The sequence below is a fragment of the Hemitrygon akajei genome, chromosome 11 (assembly GCF_048418815.1).
Source record: "Hemitrygon akajei chromosome 11, sHemAka1.3, whole genome shotgun sequence".
Lineage (NCBI taxonomy): Eukaryota > Metazoa > Chordata > Chondrichthyes > Myliobatiformes > Dasyatidae > Hemitrygon > Hemitrygon akajei.
The window spans coordinates 84,071,450-84,078,501 of record NC_133134.1 but is presented as its reverse complement, the minus strand read 5'-3'; positions in this window follow the sequence as shown (position 1 = coordinate 84,078,501).

The window sequence follows — 7,052 nt, the reverse complement described above, 5'->3', positions numbered from 1 at the left end:
AAATTAAACCAATCACTTCACCCCCTGCATTTTCATATCCCTTCTAAAAGCCTCTATTGTATGCTTCCACAATCACCACGGCACTACGTTCCACAACTCCTACCACTCAGTGATTTTAAAACTTGACCCTTGCTTGATGGAGAACTCCAAACATTTGGGAAAAATAGTGAGACTCCAGATGCTGGAATCCTGAAATCAAAGCAGTAAATACTGGAAACACTCAGCAGGTCAGGCTGCATTCATTGAGTTTTGACCTGAAATATCCACTCCACCCCCCCCCCCCCCCCCCACCTCCATAGATGCTGCCTGACTTGCTGAGTTCCTCCAGCATTTTGAGTGTGTTGTTGAGAACCAAAACATGACGGGGAAGTTATTGAACTGCTTTGTCTGTTCATTGTGTTGCTAAACACATGGGACAGAGTACACAAATTAAAAAAAAAACATTTAGAAAAATAGAAATAGAAACCAAAATAGTTCCAAAGGTTCACTGCCCTCTGGGTGAAGAAATTCATCATCTCAGTCCCAAATCGTCTGATCTCCTGAGTTTGAGGCAAATCAAACTACACAGCCCTACCTAGGTCAATGGTAAATAAAGGCTGCAGTCTTTGACAACCTGAAATAAAGACAAGTTGCTGGAAATATTCAGGAGTTTGAGTAGTGTACTGGAAGGGAAAGAGCTGGCCTTCCTAGATGGGGGTGTGGTCATTGCCCTCTATTGAGATACAGCGCAGAATAGACCCCTCCAGCCTTTTGAGCGGTGCCACTCAGTAACCCCTGGTTTAACCCCAGCCTAATCACAGGAAAATTTACAATGACCAATTAACCTACTAACTAGAACGTTGGACTGTAGGAGGAAACCAGAGCACCTGGAGAAAACTGACACATTCCCCAGGTACAGACTCCTTACTGGTGATGTTGGAATTGAACTCCAATGCCATTGTATTAGCTGCTACGCTACAGTGGGGCCCCCTTGTCACGTGTACTGAGGCACAGCGAAAAATTCTCTTGCACTGGTTCTTCAGGGCTGAGGCACTGCCTCTGTGTCCTCTGTTTCAGATTCCCTCCCTATCCTGTGTCTGTCACTTGGTCCCAACAGAGTTGTTTTTTTTTCAGAATGTGTCACAGCTTGATGTGGCAAGAGCCCTGCTTGTGACCAGAAGAAACTGCAAAGAGTTGTGGATGTGACTCAGCACGTCACGGAGACCTGCCTCCCCTCCATGCAGTCTGTATTTCTCACTGCCTCTGTGAAGTAGCCAACATAATCCAGGACCCCACTCAATCTGGACATTCTCGCCTCTCTCCCCTCCCACCAGGCAGAAGATTCAAAAGCTGAGCTGAAGGAGAGTTTCTACCCTGTTATGGGACCCTACAAGAATTACACGGACCCTTGACACACAATCTATCTTGTTACACTTATTGTCGACATGGGCAATAAGTACGTGCTGAGGCACTGTAACTGTGACACTTTATCCTGCAGTCTGTTGTTCTTTTACCTTGTACCTCAAAGCACTGCTGTCATGAAATGATGTGTACAGGTAATGTGTCATTGTCACTTTACAAAGGTACAGTGTCTCGGTATGTACTTATTGCCCATTACGCCACTGGCACTTAGGGCAGCAATGAGGGTCCTCCATCTCTGGTGGTGTTCAGGGCTTCATCACGCCAGTAGCTTCCTGTCAGTCTTGCAAGTCCCGGTGGAGACTGAGGAAAACCATCACACTCAGATGTGGAAGGATTCTTCAGTGCTGTTTCTATAACAGTTTGGTTTTACCATTTGGGGTTGTCAGCCCTGAACCTGGAGGACTGGTGGATCACTCTTAGTTTGGCCTCTACCCCTTGACCTGTTTACCATGGTTGACCCTACCAAGGGCCAAAGCACAAAGCCCTGATTCAATCAACATAGCTCTCTCGAACACTGAGGCACACAAGCTTCCAAACCCAATAAGAAGGTTGTGGTCCTCAGTACATGTGACAGTCATAAAACAATATACCATTTTCCCTCTATTTACATCATCTCTCTGGAGAGACAAGCTGTCTTCATCCTTTCTCAGTCACAACAGTGTGTTCCTTCCATCTTCTTTTGCTCCCTGAAATTATATATTTTTTATTTACAAATACAGCATGGAACACACCGCCCAGCAACCCACCTCTTTTAAACTAACCTAATCACAGGACAATTTACAGTGACCAATTAACCTACTAACCAGACCAGTATGACTTTAGAATGTGGGAAGAAACCAGAGCACCCAGAGGAAACCCACGGGGAGAACGTACAAACTCCTTACAGACGGCGGCAGCTGTAACAGTACCGTGCTAACTACTATTCTACCAAAGTGCCTTAGCCAGGGTGAATGTTCACAATACCATGTCGGAGCAGAATTAGGCCACTCGGCCATTCTGTCTACTCTGCCATTCAATCATGGCTGATTTTTCCCTCAACCCCATTCTTCCACCTTCTCCCCATAACCCTTAAACCCACCCCCTCACCAATCAAGAATCTATCAATCTCTGCCGTAAATACTGTACAACCAATGACTTGTCCTCCTCCAGCTTCTGTTGCAATGAATTCCATAGATCCACCACCTATTGGCTAAAGAAATTCCTCCGCATCTCAGTTCCAAAGGGACGTCTCTCTATTCTGAGGCTGTGCCCTTGGATACTAAACTCTCCTACCACTGGAAACATCCTTGAGTGGATTACTCTATCCCGTTGTTTCAGTATGCAATATTCATGAGGATATTACTGGGACTGGAGGGCTTAAAGATGGTTATCAGGATTTACAAAGAAAGGGAACTGAATCACTTGGGTAAGAGGGCCGAGGAATAGCAAACGGAGCTTAATAAGTGTTGCATTCTGAGAAGGCAAATGAGTGTAGGACTTCCACAGTGAATGATAGGGTCCTGGGGAGTGTTGTTAATCAGACGTGTGGGTATGTGTGTTGTGTATTTAACATCAATACGTTGATTAAGCCTTCTCTTTGTTTACATAATTCATTACATGTAAAAGTACATAAATGGCATACGTCATCATGCCACCAGGTCATGCATGCTGTGCCTCGGTGCGCTTAAAAGTAAATATGGACGTACACAGCTTCTCCCAGCTCAGTGTTTTGGCTTTCAATTAGTTTCTATGTTCTGGAGTTACAAAACATAACAATATGGTTCTCTGATAATGGAGTCACAGGTAGACAGGCTGGTGAAGGTGGTGTTTGGCACGTTGGCATTCATCAGTCTGGGTATTTAGTACAGAAGTTAGTTTGGAAGTGAGACCACATTTGGAATATTGTATTTAGTTTTGGTCATCCTGATATAGGGAAGGTGCCATTAAGGTAGAGAGTGCAGAGGAGATTTACGAGAATATTGCCAGGACTCGAGGGAATGAGTTATGGCGAGATGTCAAGCAATTTGCTACTTTATATAACAACATAACTATATAACAATTACAGCACGGAAACAGGCCATCTCGGCCCTTCTAGTCTGTGCCAAACACTTACTCTCAGCTAGTCCCACCGACCTGCACTCAGCCCATAACCCTCCATTCCTTTCCTGTCCATATACCTATCCAATTTTACTTTAAATTACAATATTGTACCTGCCTCTACCACTTCTACTGGAAGCTCATTCAACACAGCTACTTCTGAGTAAAGAAATTCCCCCTCATGTTACCCCTAAACTTTTGCCCCCTAACTCTCAACTCATGTTCTCTTGTTTGAATCTCCCCTGTTCTCAATGGAAAAAGCCTATCCACGTCAACTCTATCTATCCCCCTCATAATTTTAAATACCTCTATCAAGTACTCCCTCAACCTTCCAAGCTCCAAAGAATAAAGACCTAACTTGTTCAACCTTTCTCTGTAACTTAGGTGCTGAAACCCAGGTAACATTCTAGTAAATCTTCTCTGTACTCTCTCTATTTTGTTGACATCTTTCCTATAATTCGGTGACCAGAACTGTACACAATACTCCAAATTCGGCCTTACCAATGCCTTGTACAATTTTAACGTTACATCCCAACTCCTATACTCAATGCTCTGATTTATAAAGGCCAGCATACCAAAAGCTTTCTTCACCACCCTATCCACCTGAGATTCCACCTTCAGGGATCTAAGCACCATTTATTGGAGTGTAGGAGAATATCGGGGTGTATAAAATCATGGTAGCCATAGACAGGGTGAATGCTTAGTATTTTTCTCAAGGTTGAGGAACTGAGAGCTAGAGGGCACAGGTTTAAAGTGAGAGGGAAGAGAATAACAGAAATCTGACGGGCAACTTTTTTCCACATATGGAATGAGCTACTCGAGGAAGTGGTCGAGGTAGGGACATTAACAACATTTAAACGGCACGTGGATAGGAAAAGGATGGATATGTGCTAAACATGGACAAATGGGACTGTCCTTAGATAGAATTTAAGAATAGTTTACCTCCCTCTGCTATTAGATTCCTGAATGGTGCATGAACACCACCTCGTTACTTTTTTATTGCAAAATTTGTTTATTTTTGCAATGTATAGATTTTTGTGTTACCTGCTATTGTTTATCATATCATTGCATTGCTGCTATTGCAAACGCCACTCTGCACAAGAAACTTTCGCTTGCTGACATCCGGCCGGCTAGAAATACCCAGCTACGACCTGTTCCTCATTGATTGGCTATGACCGTGTCTGCGTCCCTAAAGATTGGCTCGCGCCTGCATTAACCTCTATGATGATTGGCTCACAGCCTCTAGTTGCGACCCCCGCTGATTGGGTCATGCCCTTCAGCTGCGCCCTGTTATTTACCCACTGTCTACGATTGCACCCTCTCTGATTGGCTTGCCGAACGAGTTGGCGCCCCTGCTTATTGGCTCATCCCCCGAGCAGGCGACGGCCCATTGGTGGTCGGTCACGTGGGAAGGGTTCCCCGCGTTGGTTTCGGAAGAGTCGGTGGGGTGCCGGGTGTCGCCGGCCGCAGGTCAGTTTTGCCGCAGCCCGCCGGTAATCGGTGCGTTTGCGCCCGAGTCTGTCTAAATGCCGAGTCCCAAACTTTTCATCTACTTTAAACAACACGTATTTGCTGACTAATCCCCCCCCCTGATGGCCGGAACCTCACCCAGCTGCCACCTGTTCCATCAGTCTGCTCCTTATCCCCCGCCCCAGTCCAGGGATCGACTCCGGAACGTCCTTTATCCGGCGAAATAAAAGTCTGTGTAGTCCGGAGGGAGGAGGGACGGGGCAAGTAGGAGTTGGCACTGCATATGTTTGCCCAGTTTGCTATTGCTATGTTTCCATTACTGAATGTGTATTGTTTTTATAATTTAGTCTGTCCCCCATCCCTCCGAGACTGTGCGCATTAGGGGGCTACTCACTCCTTCCCCGCCCACGTCCATATCACTCCCGTACTAGCTGCTCTACACTGGTTTACTGTAACTTTTAGAATTGACTTTAAAGTTCTTTCTTTAAAACTGATTCCCTCACTGGTCAGCGACCGACCCAGCGTGCAACATAATCGTCGTTGTTTTATAATCCTGCCCGAGCTCTCAAGTTTTCTTCCGCCGGTCTCTTAACTTTAAACAATCTCCCTCAAAAGGTAGTTGGCAGGTCAAGTTTTTTTAGCTATGCGCCCAAACTGTGGAACTCAGTACCAAAAACTTTAAGGGATGACACTGTTGAACGCCAGAGCAAAGCCCATTTATTTAATCTTGCTTTCAACGAATATCTTTTTGTCTTTTATTTTCATGTTTGTACTTTTATCCCACTTAGAAGTAGCTCATCTGAATGAAAAGCGCTAGATGAGTAATGTTATTTATATGATTATCCCGTGCACCAAATCGAATGCCATTATCTCGGCTGCCTTCCTGACACACCCACTGTCCCTTCATCGACTGGTTGCAGGGCACCTGGCCGGGCTGTCACGCACCAGGAGCTGGGTGAGAGGAGGGAGGTGGCTGGGTGGGTGTTGAGTCAGACGTGCACCTGGACAGCCCGGGAAGCTGTCATCCGCACACATGGCGCGCACGCACACACACACAGATACAACGCCAAGCTTACCTGCAGCGGGATCACAGTCACACAGCATCAGAATAGACCGCAAGCAAAACGTAAATAATACACGAGTTATACAGGAAAGAACACAATCGGATTCAAAAACAAGCCTTTTGTAGTGCAAAGAGGTCACAGTGTTTCTGTACCGAGGTGGTGATCGGGGTTGTGCCGGTCGGTTCAGGAACCGAATGGTTGAAGGGAAGTCGCTGTTCCTGACCCTGGTGGTGTGGGGCTTCAGGCGTCTGTACCTCCTGCCGATGGGAGCTGGGAGAAGATGGCCTGGTACAGTTGGTGGGGGACTGTGATGGATATTGAAATGCTGAGGTCCTTGACATCAGAAAAGTCTGATTAACCCTTTGTGGTCCAGGGTACGAGGGCTCCGGGACTAGTTGTGGTACTGACGAACTAGCTGCTAGAAGATGAGGCTGGAGAAATAATAACGGGGTCAGGGAGATGGCAGATGAACTAAATGAGTGTTTTGTATCAGTCTTCACTGATGGAAGACATTAGCAGGTCACAGGTGTTGAAGGATGTGAGAGAAGAGAGGTGAGCGCAGTTACTATCACAAGGGAGAGGATGCTGAAAAAGCTGACAGACCCTAAGGTCTGGTCTGTCACCCGGATCAGATGAACTGTACCCCAGGGTTCTGAAAGAGGTAGCAGCGGAGATCGTGGAGGCATTAGTAATGATCCTTCAAAAATGATTGGACTGTGGTGTGATACCAGAGGTCTGGAAAATTGCAAATGTCACTCAAGAAGGGAGGAAGGCAGCAGAAAGGAAATGATAGACCAGTTAGCCTGACATCAGTAGTTCGGAAGATATTGGAGTCAATTGTTAAGGATGAAGTGATGGAGTACTAGGTGGCACAGGACAAGATAGGACAAAGTCAGCGTGGTTTCCTTAAAGGAAAAACTTGCCTGCTGAGACATTTGGAATTCTTTGAGGAGATTACGCATTGAATAGATAAAGGGGATGCAGTGGGTGTTGTATATTTGGACTTTCAGAAGGCCTTTGACAAGGTGCCATATATGAGGC